Source organism: Mytilus trossulus, chromosome 1 (assembly GCF_036588685.1).
Source record: "Mytilus trossulus isolate FHL-02 chromosome 1, PNRI_Mtr1.1.1.hap1, whole genome shotgun sequence".
NCBI classification, from domain to species: domain Eukaryota; kingdom Metazoa; phylum Mollusca; class Bivalvia; order Mytilida; family Mytilidae; genus Mytilus; species Mytilus trossulus.
This window is the reverse complement of record NC_086373.1, coordinates 11,529,182-11,544,108: the sequence shown is the minus strand read 5'-3', so window position 1 is coordinate 11,544,108 and position 14,927 is coordinate 11,529,182. Positions and strand designations below refer to the sequence as shown.

Sequence of the window (14,927 nt, the reverse complement as noted above, 5' to 3'; positions counted from 1 at the left end):
CGTAAATTGATGTTTTACACACTGTAGGTAATTGTTATCACTTTGAAAACATCAGGTAATGTTTCAAATTAAAATTGAATAATTAAATTGTTTCTATTCATCATTGCCCTGTGATTATTCAAGCGAGTTTTGCAAACATATATAAAAGAGAAAGATGAAAAATAGGTAATTAAAAATTGATAATTATGTATTCAGTTTATTACATATTATATAAGGTCTGAGACAGAAATATCACAATTAAACAACTACATTTATTTTATGAAAAATTGAAACATTGCAATTGTGATGTTTCAGTTCAGATGCTTCCATTTTTCATAATTATACATAGTTGTTAATTGTAATGTTTCAGTTCAGATGGTCTCTGATGTTGATATATATATTACAATGTTTAATTTATTGAAAAATTGAAGCATGATTTGATGAATAAAAATACAAAAGTCCAAAAACATCTGCCCACCTATGAACACAAGAATAAAGCTATACAACAAGTCCTGTCAATCCAGATCAAAATAAAAGATAGAACATTATTGTTTAGTAAACTTATAATGTTGACATTATCAGTATTTATATCATAATGATCAAGGAAAACTGGTTTTTGATTCAATCTTGACTGATGGTTCACTGAGAGACCTGCCCAGCTGTTGATATAGCTGTCCATGCATAACAATAATGTTCCATTGTCAACAATAGAAAAAAAATAATTCATAAAGTTGATATCATAAAAAAAGTGATATCAATAATTCATAAATTGTTTTTATTACTGAAATATGATATTAACAAAGTAAAATGATTTTATAAGAATAATGATGCTAGCGAATGATCCAATATAGACTAGTCTTCCTGATTAGAGCTACAAGGATTTATATGGTATATGTCTGTGATACAGTTAGATGCAGAATGAACTTGACATTGCTAAAGAATTACTTAACTTAGGCTAAATTAGCTATAGATTGAAATTCTGTTCCTACACTTGCAGACCACTATTAATTGCAGCTTAGGTCGAAAATAGCCGTCATTGTCAACTTTTCATCTAGATCTTTATTACAATGTATTGTTGTTTTGCATACTGAAATGATTTGGCTTTTAACGAACTTATCTTTTAGTTTATTTGATAACATCAGTTGTTTTTTTATTACAAATTTAAATCTATACATTGCTCTTAAATTTTTTCAATCGAACAAATGATTTTCCTATTAAATTCTTATTATTCTAAATTCCTAATAATGGGTTATATATATAGTCCTATTAAAGTATTTCTTAAGAAACTATACACTTCATGTAAAAAATTTGCAAATTGTAAGAAATATTACTATGACATTATAATTTCCTGTTGCCCATGTCAGCCACAATTAATCAGAAACATTTCAATGACGACCATCAATATTCCAAGGACGGAATGTTTACGGACACACTTCAGCCAGGATATTACTGTACACTTCTATGGACACATTCTTACAATCTTTGTTTAAACAGAAACAATTCCTTTATAATAATCCTTACTACAAATATAATAAAAAATCAGATTAAACTAATTCAACCAGTGCATGAATTCATGTGAATTCAGCATTTTTTGTTTCAGGAAATCTGGACAATTGTCAACACATGCCTTTTGGAGATCAATTCTGTCAATATTTGAATAGTAAATCAGGAAGAGAGGTAAATGGTTTAATTCTAGGGATTAAATATGATATCTGTCTCCGGACTATGTTTGTAATTTGAAAAAATTAAAAGAATCATGATTAAACCAATATTTTATTCCAAAGCAGAAGTAAGTCAAACAGTTTCATTAGAGATACTCACTCAAAGCACACAAAACATGTATTTACTTTGGTCTGTTTATTTCCTTCATCAACAGTGAACAAATAAAACAAGAATGTGTCCATAGTATATGGATGCCCCACTCGAACTCTCATTTTCTCATGTTGTGTGGACCATGAAATTGAGATCAAAACTCAAATTTGGCATTAAAATAAGAAAGATCATATCCTAGGGAATATGTGTACCAAATTTCAAGTTGATTGGATTTCAACTTCATCAAATACTATCTTGACCAAAAACTTTAACCTCGAACAGGGAAGACAGACAAACAGAGGGACAAACAAATGGACAAACAAATGGAGGAACAGCTTTATAGCTAGACCAAACAAGAATGTAGCCATAGTACACGGATGCCCCACTCACACTATCATTTTCTGTGTTCAGTGGACCGTGAAAATTGGGGTCAGAACTTTAATTTGGAATTAGAATTAGAAAAATCATGTCATAGGGAACATGTGTACTAAGTTTCAAGTTGATGTAACTTTAGCTTCATCAAAAACTACCTTGACCAAAAACTTTAACCTGAACTTCGCATGATCATTTTCTATGTTCAGTGGACCATGAAATTGGTGTCAAATCTATAATTTGGCATAAAAATTAGAAAGATCATATCATGGGGAACATTTGTACTTAGTTTCAAATTGATTGGACTTCAACTTCATCAAAAACTACCTTGACCAAAAACTTTAACCAAAAGTAGGACGAACAGATGCACAGACGGACACACAGACGGACGAACGAACGAACGACCGAACGAACGGAGGCACAGACCAGAAAACATAATGCCCCTCTACTATCGTAGGTGGGGCATAAAAACATAATGCCCTTAAATCGAGCATAAAAACCTGTAAACTATGGTTGAAAGGAGAGTTAACAAACTATCTGTCATTTATTCCTTCTTGATTCCTACAACTTTTACTCTAAGCTGCTTTTGTACCTTGGTTTTAAGGGATCCAATGTTGCTGAATCATCACTTTTTGGTATACTCATTTGTGGACTGTTTTGTATGTCTATCGTTTTTAAATTATTTTTTTTGCCAGGGTTTGTCCTTTGTCTTGTGGTTTTTGACTACCTCCTTGAAATTATCTAAATGAACAAATATTGTTAAGAAAAATAAATCATAAAAAAGCATATAAACTACGTCTATCTATATGTAACACTGTATTTGAAAAGACATATCATGTACTTGCTAAGAAATTTAATACCTTACCAAGTATTGTGGCTGAACTTCCAATATAATCCTAATTGATGTATCTGAATACAATCGGTATCACAATCCAATATATAAGTACTTAACAATAGTCCAAATAAGCCATAGAAGATTTTCCATGGTCAATACAAAGCTTAAACAAAAATACAATTTATACTGAATCGTACTGTGATCAGAATCAATTGAAACTTTTCATTTACTTCAAATGAGCCGAAAAACCAATACTTTTATATATTTCATCTCTTTTCAATTGAAACCCATTAAACTTCATAAAGTATCCATACTCGCTTGCACTTGGATAAATATTCTAATAATTCTGATCAGTTTTTCGATCAAAATCAATTAAGCCTCATTACGATCGTAAGTTAAAAAAGTTGGTGATTTTATGTAATGAGAACTATACATGTCCTATGTAAATAGACATTATCTTTGTACATCACTTCAAGTTATAAGCCAATCAATATGACCCTAACAATGGAATCTTGGACCAGAGAGAGTTAGCGTGCAGGTGATTTCTATACACTGTCGCGTGTGTCGTGTGTTGACAATCAATGATGCATACATGGATGACTTTTCACTCATTACATATTACGACAATGAGATTTCATCAAGAAAAACATCCCTCAGCTTGTTTAACTTTATTTCCTCTAGATGAAAATTGATTTTACTAAAGAGTTCCATCTCTATAACCAATATAATACTACTCTTGTTCACTTAAAAATTTTCTGTACAGATAATTTCTAACCCTCGAGGGAGGCTGACATGAGTCTGTAAATAGCTGTTTAGTTCTAAAAGCTATTTCACAAGTTAAAGACGTGATCCGATTAAGGTCTAGATGATACAAGTCTTTGTTCGAGGTTTATATTAAAGGTATAATTAAAGTATTTATAAACACCAACCCCCTCTGCTACAGCGACACCTGTAAATTTTTCAGAATACAAAGGACTGCCAGTTTTAACACCTTGACAATGATGATTATAGTCCAGTTCTGGTCATTGCTTTTAAATAGAAATAAAAACAATTAAATTAATTTTGGTTTGACCAGATAGTGTCTTATTGGCCCCTGGCTTATCAGTGGTAGATAATCAGGACTGACATCACATTTCAAGCATGATCGTTGATAGTGGACAGGGGCAAATCCAGTCATTTTTAAAAGGGGGGTTCCAACCATATGTCCCCATTCAAAAGCATTGCTCATAAAAAAAAAGGGGGTTCCAACCCTGGATAAGATCCACCACTGGTAAACCAGATCACAAATTGACTTACAAAATATTTTTCCATGCAGTATTAGTTTGCTATATGTAAACTTTCATACGGATTTTCAGCTACTTTGTCACATATAAATCATATGACATTACATAAAAGTTTCAAAATCAAAGGAACTTTATATTACTTCCTTTTATATTAGTTTTTAAAGAAACACTTCATATTGACTCTTAGCTTCAATGACAACAGAAATAACAATTGGATAAAGAATGATAAAGAATCAATTGAAATCGAGGTCATCCAAGTAAAATTTATCTTTTTACAAATAACTGATAAATAATGAACAATAAATTTATTCATATAAAAATTTTAATTTAAATTCTTTGTATTATTAGAAAAATTGAAAGACATAAAAAAAAAATGTGTGAAAAGAGGTCAAACAGCTAAAAATACAATACATTCGATAAATAACTGTAAGGTAAATCAATTAACAATATCTTATTTATAGTTCATCTTTTTCTGCACTTTTAATCCTTTAAATCAGTTCCTGTTACCAACAGATGACACCACATTGGCAAGGATTTACAAGAAACCAATGAAGCCTAATAAATCAATACATTGAAGACTGCAACTCAAATCAATATAAATGTTAAAAAACAGCCAAAATATGACATGATTAATTAGATGTTTTATCAACTGGAATAAACAGGAGACAGTCAATCAACTGGTTTTGTATGGGAGACAATAGAGAAATTTCTACTCTCCAACCTTCCATAAATGTGAATTTGACAAAATCCTTAAATAATCTGTCATGAAATGTCATACAGCTATCTAATTGAACTGTCTAATTTGTCTTTTTCTATATTGACCCAAGATCACCACTCCCATGTAAAAATCTATTGACAAACGGCAAGGAAATGTCCAGTTATATTATTTCCGTCTTAGATTGATTTTTGCTGAAAAAAATGCAAACTAAATACTGGTCATTTTGTCTGAAATAAATGACAATCGGTGCACAGCTAGCACTTTAAGAAGAGATGTAATTATGAAAATTTACATTATAGAAAATGACCAGTTTATATCTAATCCTGTCCAACCGACTTCTTACAAGAAATGTCATTTTAATGTAAGTTGAGAAATGTCCATTTCCACAACTGATGTATTTGTGATCCGTCAGTCCGGAGAAAGCTGATAATTCTGATGTATTCTTGATCCTAATGGATTACCACAACCAAATCCCTCTGGTAATTACCTCACAAATTCTATTAGATTGGCTTTAACTAAGTGTTTACTTTGGCTAACAAGTCCACATCTGTGGTCAGCGAGAGAGATTTTCTCCCTCAGTTAATACTGAATCTCTTGAATTCATATCTTTAATTGAAATATCAATAGCCATTGTCCTTGCTCATAACAACTATTTTAAGCTGCTGGTTCAATAAGAATGGTATTAGTGTATAGTTACAGTTCTTATTTATTGGATATTTTCATCATTATTTTTCAAATAAAAAGAAAAAAAGAATTGAATATTGTTCTAATGTTCTGCCATTTGAGACTTGATGTCTGAGAGTTCCTTTTACTAGTTGAATTGTCTATTGAAGGATAAAAAATCAATTAGGTTATTTTTATTATCAGACTGCTTATAAGCAAGAAAGCATTATTTCATTATATTCTATTAAACCGAATTTTATAAAAAATGCTAAATTTTCAATGTCAAGGGCCAATGACTTCAAGGAGGCTGGGGCCAAGTTATCTCCATGGAAATAAGATGTGCTACCCTACCAAATATTATAATGAACCATTAATTAGTGCTATTCCTCAAACTTACCCAATCACAAACTTGAAAAAATGTGAAAACTGCTGTTATCAACACTGACTTAACACCAGGCATTAGTCTCTACTATGTGACAGAATTTTAGCCTACTAACAGCTGCTGTGATCTTGACCTATGATCCCAATCTTAATACGAAATATCCTCACCCAGTGAGTCTTGAAATAAATCTTGTTAAAATTATATAGTTCAAAAATTGTCATTTAGAAACCACAATTTTATTAATTGATTGATATTTTAGTGTATTAATAACTGTTGTGACCTTGACCTTTTGACCCAAATTTGTTAAGGTTTGCCTCTCATCTAATGAGGCATTGTCAAACCAATTTTGGTAAATATACTGCTACAAAGATATAAATTGTACAGAAACCAAAGACATGCTGATGTCTTAAAAGCATTTATCATATTATTAGTGGTCTAACTTTATCCTGAATCTTATCATTAAAATAAAATAAATATGACCAAAACAAAATAAAATAATTTCAAATAACTTTATTTGACAGTATCGATTATTTTTCAAGATAATCTGATAATATTAAAAACACAATCGATTGTTATTGTTGTTTAGCTTTCAAAGACAGACTATCTATCATCGCAGATATTCAATATTACGACACTAACTCCTTTGGTATTATCGACAACTGAATACACTAAAAATATACATGACTATGTCTTTTATTAGTCTGATACAAGGTACATATGAATGAAAGGACGAGTCAGGTATACCTCAATGAAACAGCAAACTAACAACAAAAATAACCAAAATACATCTGAAGGCATCAAACATCTTTTAACAATTGACAGAAGACTATACAACATGTCTGAATTCTTAGCTAAATCAACATCCATCAGAGTCTATAAAAGTTATATGAACACAATGTCAATATAACCTATTTGAAAATAATGATTGCTATGTCCTTGAGCATATTTTCTGTCCTTGCTCAGAATATTACCTAATTACAACTATAAATGGCCTGGTACCATTATTTTGTACAATTCAGCTCCAACACTACCTGTTTACACACAAACTGTGAAAAAGAATATGTAATTATCCCATGGGATGTAAAAATGAATGTAATTCTATATAATTACAAAATCTATAGAAGTGCAGCTTTATTTACCCTCAGGAAATTATTTTTTTCGATTTCACCGTTTACAATAATTTTCATTAATTTTTACATTTGACTTTAGGCATAGATCAATTATACTTGCAGGAGATTATTAAGTTTTCATCCAATCAGTCCTGAAGTATGATTGAAAGGTCTGACCTGTACTGACCATCACAACGGTCACCATAGATATTGATTCTGTCAACACATCCAAATGTCTTTGTTTTTATAAGATGATAGTGATGATTTATCATGGAACAATAGTTACTGTGATAGATTGGACAAAAGTATTACTTTCTCACAGACTTCGATACATTAATAAAAGTAGGATAAAAAATATGATCTATTAATAAGAAATATAATAGGAAATTCATCTTGTTCCAGTCAGATATAAATCATTTTTGTAGATTTAAATCTCAATCAATAGGAGGTTCATAGCTGTATTGTATTTAGATATAACTTTCAGAGTCAGTTGTCTGCACATTCAAAGTTCTAAATGTAACTGAAGGCAGAAAGCATTGAACTTTCTTTACATGAATAAATACTGAAACAATGTATGGTCAAAAAGTGTCTTGAGTCTTAGGATAGATTTTCTAATCATTGATGATAACTCTTGCCCAAAACGTAAAGTTTAATCAAGAGACTCATTACAATTGAATCATGACCAAATTCTTAAATAACTTTTCATTCTATTTCTTTCCTGTTTGTGTGAATTGTAAAGTATATATTTCAAATATCAAACATTAGATGTAGTACAATTTCTATAGGATTGTTACTTTTAAAACAAATTTTGAGAGTGAATTCTATAAACTGTTAAATAAAAAAATTTAAATAGCTAGCTCTGAAGCAAATTAAATTAAATGAAGAAGCTCCAAAGTTAGTCATCTTCTTATCATTGATGAGTACTTTACATCTTTATTTAAGAATTGAATGCTTCTTTTTGTAAATTGATTGGGGTGTAAAAGCGTTAACCGAAGTACATTTTGTACGCACGGTCAACGCTTTTACAACCCTATAAAGTTACAAAAAGAAGCATTCAATACTTATAATTACATTTTTTAGCTAGGATTATAAAAACACGATTTTCATGAAGTTAAATTTTTAAATTCACCTGTGCACTTTATTGTGGGACCTCGTGTCATCATGAATGAAATGTTATTGTCTCATGCAACTGCTTACGGAATAACATGTGATGTGCAATTAGCCAATCAGAATAACGTATTATAATGAAACATACATCTAATGTAATTATTTATTTATAGTATTACAGTTTCAATATCTTATCTTTTACTCTGAATAATTAATAAGTATAAGTGTGTACTTCTCTCTAAGTATATTACATAACATTATAAAAGGAATCATGTATCTTTATTACACTTTAGAGAATTATTCCTGCATATATAATTTATAAATTTCAAATCTATAATGTCTACTTAAAAAGAAAGTACCACTATAAACTTTAATCAGTGTCTTTATATTTACCATGGAATAGAACTTTTTTTCAAAAAGCTGTTGATTTTTCCAAAACAATCATGCCAAATAACCCACGAGAGAAAGCCAATCAGAGAAATGGTAAGTATATTCTACAATAAAATAAGCATTTCCTGATAATAATGCTATCTAACTACAATTGTTGACAACAAAACTGCAACTAAATGTCTTACTACAAATAATACCACTTGAATATGACTGTCTAAGGACAAACTTAATTCAACTTCATTTTTACATTGTCACTTTTGGTATCGATTTCTGCTTCCATAACTTGATTAGTTTCTGTTTCCAGCTTATGATGGCCATCCCATGAGACCACAAACTTGAGAAGATTCCGTCAAAGCTAGATATGTTGAGAGTGTTGAAAGCTGAAATGACCCCCATTTTTCAAGCAAACCATTCAGTAGTGACTGTGAAAACTGACAAAAATGTCACACTATTAAAATTGCTTCAATCAATTATTTATCTTCTTAATCTCAGGTGTTTTGTCATCATATGGTCAGGTTATGGACACGTCATGGAATATTAGGAATAGATAGTTTACTTTCTAGATTCTGAAAGATTTATCAAGAATCAAACATATAGGCATTATAAGTAACCTTGTCATTTTGGAGGAATCAACTGTTATTTCATTTATTTTAGTGGGTATCAAATTTTCTTGGGATGGAAGGGAATCTGAAATGTAAATTTTAAGATTTTTTTTCAACAAACTCTGCATGTAAGCCTATTTAATATTTTATTTAGTTGAATATTTCACTTCTGGGTTCGCTAGTACCTATACAAATATGACTTCCCCATGATTAATAATCAATACAAAGTAATCAATTAGGATTATACACAAGATGGACATTACCTGTAATTACATAGGAGTGGACAAAGTAGTGGAGTAAGTAGTCTGCATTCCTTAGCATGGAATAGTGATATATTGGTCATCTATAAAAATTCTGCAATTGTCAGCTTGGTATCTCCTCCCCTCCTCCTTTTTTTTTTTAAAGGAACTGGAAGTTTAACAGAGAAAAAGTATATATAACAAAAGGATCTTTCAATGAATTGCCTATTTTCAACATATTAATCAATTAGAAGAGCAAGATAGGACTTGATAAAGATAACTCATAAAAGGGTCAATTAATGATTTTATTCATGTCACTTTTATGTAGATTTTATTGTAGAGGTCATTTTAACAGTTTCAAATTTTCTTTATCTACTATAGTTTTCAAGATAAAATCCGAAATTTTTTTATGAAATTTGCAAATAGTTACATCACAAGGGCAACAACTCTGATATGGATTATTTTCCTGAAAATTACAGGTGAGTTATACCTATTCCTTCCACACATTTTTTACCCTGTAGGGTCAGTTTTGCTTTTACTATTAGTTTTTGAGATGAGCCAAAAAAACAGAGATTTTTTTTATTCAGAGATGAGCCAAAAAAACAGAGATTTTTTTTATTCAGGGGGCAATAACTCTAAAATCAGTATTCCTATTTCTTGAAATTAAGAATGAGAAAATCTTATCCTGCTGATCATAGTTACACACATATCAGTTTTGCTCGAACTGCTTTAGTTTTTTTTATGCAAGCCAAAAACTGCTTTATTTCCCTATTTTCTATTATATAAACAGCAGCCATGTTTGCTGACACATCAAATCCTTGAATGCAATTCTTAAACTATACACAACAGAACATTAAGGTAAAGTTTGGTAACATTTGTCTCAACAATGAGGCAGAAACCCAACAAAATCATTGCTTTAATACAACACAATGATATGTTCTATATACCTTATATGTATATGTAAAGCAAATGTGTGTAAGCTGAGTATGATCAAAACAACAATCAAATAGTTCAACGTCCTGTTATTGTCGCAAATGGTCACCTATCACCAGACATAAATGTGCCATGTAATTCAAGATGAAAATAGGACTGATGAAACCATTCAACGATTTTACGTAAGAAAGATGATCTATGCAGACGAATCAAAATCCATTTTCATATTGTTTTAATATCCCCAGTGATGGAAAATGGTGTAAAAAGAGGTGTTTCCAACTCTGGCAAAATTAAAGAGTGAAATATCTGGCAGAATTGGGGAGTAGGTGGAATAAGGGAGTGCACAAGTGGTTGTTATATCTAGTAGGTGGAATAAGGGAGTGCACAAGTGGTTGTTATATCTAGTAGGTGGAATAAGGGAGTGAACAAGAGGTTGTTATCTAGTAGGTGGAATTAGGGAGTGAACAAGAGGTTGTTATCTAGTAGGTGGAATTAGGGAGTGAACAAGAGGTTGTTATCTAGTAGGTGGAATAAGGGAGTGCACAAGAGGTTGTTATCTAGTAGGTGGAATAAGGGAGTGAACAAGAGGTTGTTATCTAGTAGGTGGAATTAGGGAGTGAACAAGAGGTTGTTATCTAGTAGGTGGAATTAGGGAGTGAACAAGAGGTTGTTATCTAGTAGGTGGAATTAGGGAGTGAACAAGAGGTTGTTATCTAGTAGGTGGAATTAGGGAGTGAACAAGAGGTTGTTATCTAGTAGGTGGAATTAGGGAGTGAACAAGAGGTTGTTATCTAGTAGGTGGAATTAGGGAGTGAACAAGAGGTTGTTATCTAGTAGGTGGAATTATGGGGTGCATTAGACATGGTTTCTTCACCTGAGTGAGTGAGTTCATGAATCAGGGAGTGAATAAAAGTATTCCCTCAGTTGTGGAAATATGGAGTTTATATCTGCTGTTTCAAGACAGGCCATTTTTTCACAAATCTCAAAATAGCACTTACCTCTACAGACCCAAAACTGCAGCAAAAATATCAGATAGCAATACATAACTATGGATATCATACAATCTAAATATGATTCTTATGTTTCATATTACAGAATCATGCTTTAAGAAATAATTAGTTTTTCTTAGATTGCAGAAATCAAAATCCAATTGAAAGACTTATCTTTTATCAACCAATTCTACAAAATACTCCTTACCTGCTTTAAGCATTTAAGTCTAATCCAGTACCACAAGATTTACCATACTTTTTATGTCTAGTCTAAATAAAGTCATCAACCTATTACATGTATAATGTTTCATGTGACACCAGTCTGTAATAGGATTTTGTTAGGAACAATATTAACTGTCAGATCTCATGCCACTTACACTTTCCCTTTTTCATATTATAAATAATATATATGAGCTCTGAAACTAAATACCGATTAAAACTTCTCAAATCTATCTATTTCATGTTTGCCAATCATAAATTAGATTAGGAACATTAAAGAATCAGCTCATTATTACACAATGGTGATACTGTCACATCTTTATACTTAGTGTCAATGGAAGACATGTCTTAATTCTCTAACAATTAGACGTACCTGTTAAACTATCTAGTTAATTGATAAAAAATATATTTTTAGGATCCACCCAAAATATAAAGATCTACCCCAAGTGGTACATAGTACATTATGATTAGTTCAACTAAGTACAATTAGATATTTGTCTACAAAAGAAATGTGCACCTTTGGTTGTTTGGAAATATTCTGGTCTATTTAAATTTAAAGATAAAAACACTGGTCCATGCTTGAAAATGATGGGATTAGAACCTAAAGTCCTGTTTAAGGGTAGACTGATTGGCATTCATTTTGATCCTTTGAAACAACAAAACATCTTTATTTTAGATTAAAAAAAAATCTGTAGCAATTTTCACAATGATAAAAGAATGATCAAATTATCTTACTTAGGTTGCTTAGTTTTGAATGAGATTGTTAGGTAGTGGTAGGGAGAATGGCAGGCTTTTCTTCACCATTTTAATGGATATCAAACAAAACAGTAGCATTATTCCGAAAATATTTAATTTCAATTTACAGAAACACAATCAGTTTTTAACAATTTCCCCTTTGTTCAAGCCTTTTGATAAGACGCAACATTAAATAAAGGTTTGAAACTAGGAAAGTTTCTTACATGATTTTAGTCTGGTTTGAACAAAAAAAGTATTTCATCAATTATTTTTTGTAAAAAAGATTTTTTAAAACTTAGGATCCAACCTGGTTGCAATAAAATTGAGAATGGAAATGGAGAATGTGTCAAAGAGACAACAACCCGACCATAGAAAAAACAACAGCAGAAGGTCACCAACAGGTCTTCAATGTAGCGAGAAATTACCGCACCTGGAGGAGCTTTTCTTATTTTTTTGCCCTGATTTTTAACTACCTTTAAGATCAAATCTACACAATGAGATATTTTCTTGATTTGATCTTTATCAAAACTTAAGACAACAAATTAAGACAGTAACCATTACAGCAAAGTAAAAATTCTCTTTAAGGATGGGTAAGTTAAAAATGTAATAAATAAGACAATTTGGATCAATTTAAGAATTAATCACTTTTTTATTTCAACATCAGTCACACTTTGGGATACTTAATGATGACTAGCACAGGAAACAATTGGTTATAATTTTACGAATTATAGTATAAACTATGTTTTTTTACAATACCACATGAAGACTCCAAGTGCAAAATAAGTGATTCAGGCTTTTTTAAATTCTTTACAAAATGTTGTTGTTATAAAATTGGTAACTTTTTAGAAATATCTGAGATAACATGATAACACATAGTTATAGTAATCTCAGAAAATATATATAAAAAAAATCATAGGCTTACTACCAAATTTAAGAATTAAGTCACTGTGACATAATTTTAAGAACGATTCATGTTACATTTCTCAGAAAAGCACATGCACACAGCATTATGTATTTTGTTTACATATTTTTTCCTTGTTCTTAATTCATTTAAAGAGGGAAGCAAATTTTACCAATAAATCTATAAAAAAGTAAATTAAAAAGCAAACATTCTACTTTTATTTTTTATCGAATCTCATCTTAGTTTATATTCTGATTAATTTGTTTAAAAGGAAAATCAAATCTAAAATTGCAAGCTTGAATGATAGCACCTATAAACCAATCTATTCTTACCTACCAATATCAGAAAACAATCTCCAATTTAAATCCGGATCAATCCACCAGATTCACTTACGGACTAAAAGTCTGATCGTTAAATAATGTACAAACAATCGCATTCCTTCTGAGGAAAAGAAATAACACATCACACTTTGACGAAACCATTCAATAATCAATAACACCACAAAGAAGGTGATTACCAACTCTAACCTTTTAGACACTGCATATAAGATTCCCCCTAAAGAAATGGTCACATGCATTAGTGGCAGGAAAACATGAAGTGTTTCAAATTTTTCCTAATTCACTTGAACATGCAACATTTTAAAAGAATTTGATGGAATACTCTTACATTAATGGGAATAACCACTTGTGTCATTATAAAAAAAAGCTGCGGGCATCTTGGCATTAGATCGTTTTTTTCTTACATCAATGGACTCTGTATGCTTGTTGGTGCAGCAATTATAAGCAATACATACAATATAATGACAGTGTGCAAATCACCAGAAAATGTTTGACAAATAAAATAGATTTGTCAAGGGAATTCTTGGCTAGACTAATAAATAGTCAAAATGTTGATTGGGAGCAAATACTCATCTAATTACACTATAGGCTGAATTGTCTAAAAATAGGAAGATTTATATACCAATGCTTAATGAAAGCAAGACAACATTTTGTCAAAATTAGGAAGATTTATAAACCAATGCTTAATGAAAGGAAGATAAAATTTGGTCAAAAATAGGAAGATTTATATATTAATGTGTAATAAAGGAAGACAAAATGTTGTCAACATTTTTATACAGAGGAAATATAATGATGATTGATTACAGATTGTTTTTGTCTAGCAGATGTCTAACATCAATATTCACAAGAGTGCACATGGTTAAAGTGTCTGGCTTTCTATACAACCAGTGATTTTATGTTGATAACCCTAAATATTAAGTTTAAATACAAGTATTATATTAATTAACTTATCATGATTCAAGTAATTAAGGTCATTCTAATAAAAAAAACAAGCCACAAATACATGTACACCTCAGAATCATTCCATACATTTAATAAAGTATTACTTATAGTATACACAAAACAACACTATATATTGACCAATGAACCATGAATATTAGGTCAAGGTCAAATGAACCCTGCCAGTCAAACATGCTCACTTTACAATCATTCAACGGATCAAATATAGTTGATGTATCAAGTTTAAAAGTATATAAGAAACAAACTTAACCACAAAAACTTATCATTGACCAATGAACAATGAAAATGAGGTCAAGGTCACATGATTCCTGCCAAACAGAAATATAAACATTAGATAAATTCCATGCATTAACATTGTTGA

At 30.7% G+C, this 14,927-nt stretch overlaps 1 protein-coding gene across 5 annotated transcripts in view; it reads right to left on the bottom strand.

The window, feature by feature from the left end:
- The window catches only part of LOC134715165 (neuroglian-like), a 117,688-nt gene that overhangs the window by 63,941 nt on the left and 38,820 nt on the right, over window positions 1-14,927 (bottom strand). The window contains exon 1 of one of the 5 annotated variants that reach the window (XM_063577165.1): window positions 3,029-3,598. The exons of the other annotated variants lie outside the window; for them this stretch is intronic. The gene's annotated coding sequence lies outside the window, so the exon portion shown is untranslated. Of the gene's footprint in view, window positions 1-3,028; window positions 3,599-14,927 lie in introns of those variants that run through there. 5 annotated transcript variants of the gene reach the window in all.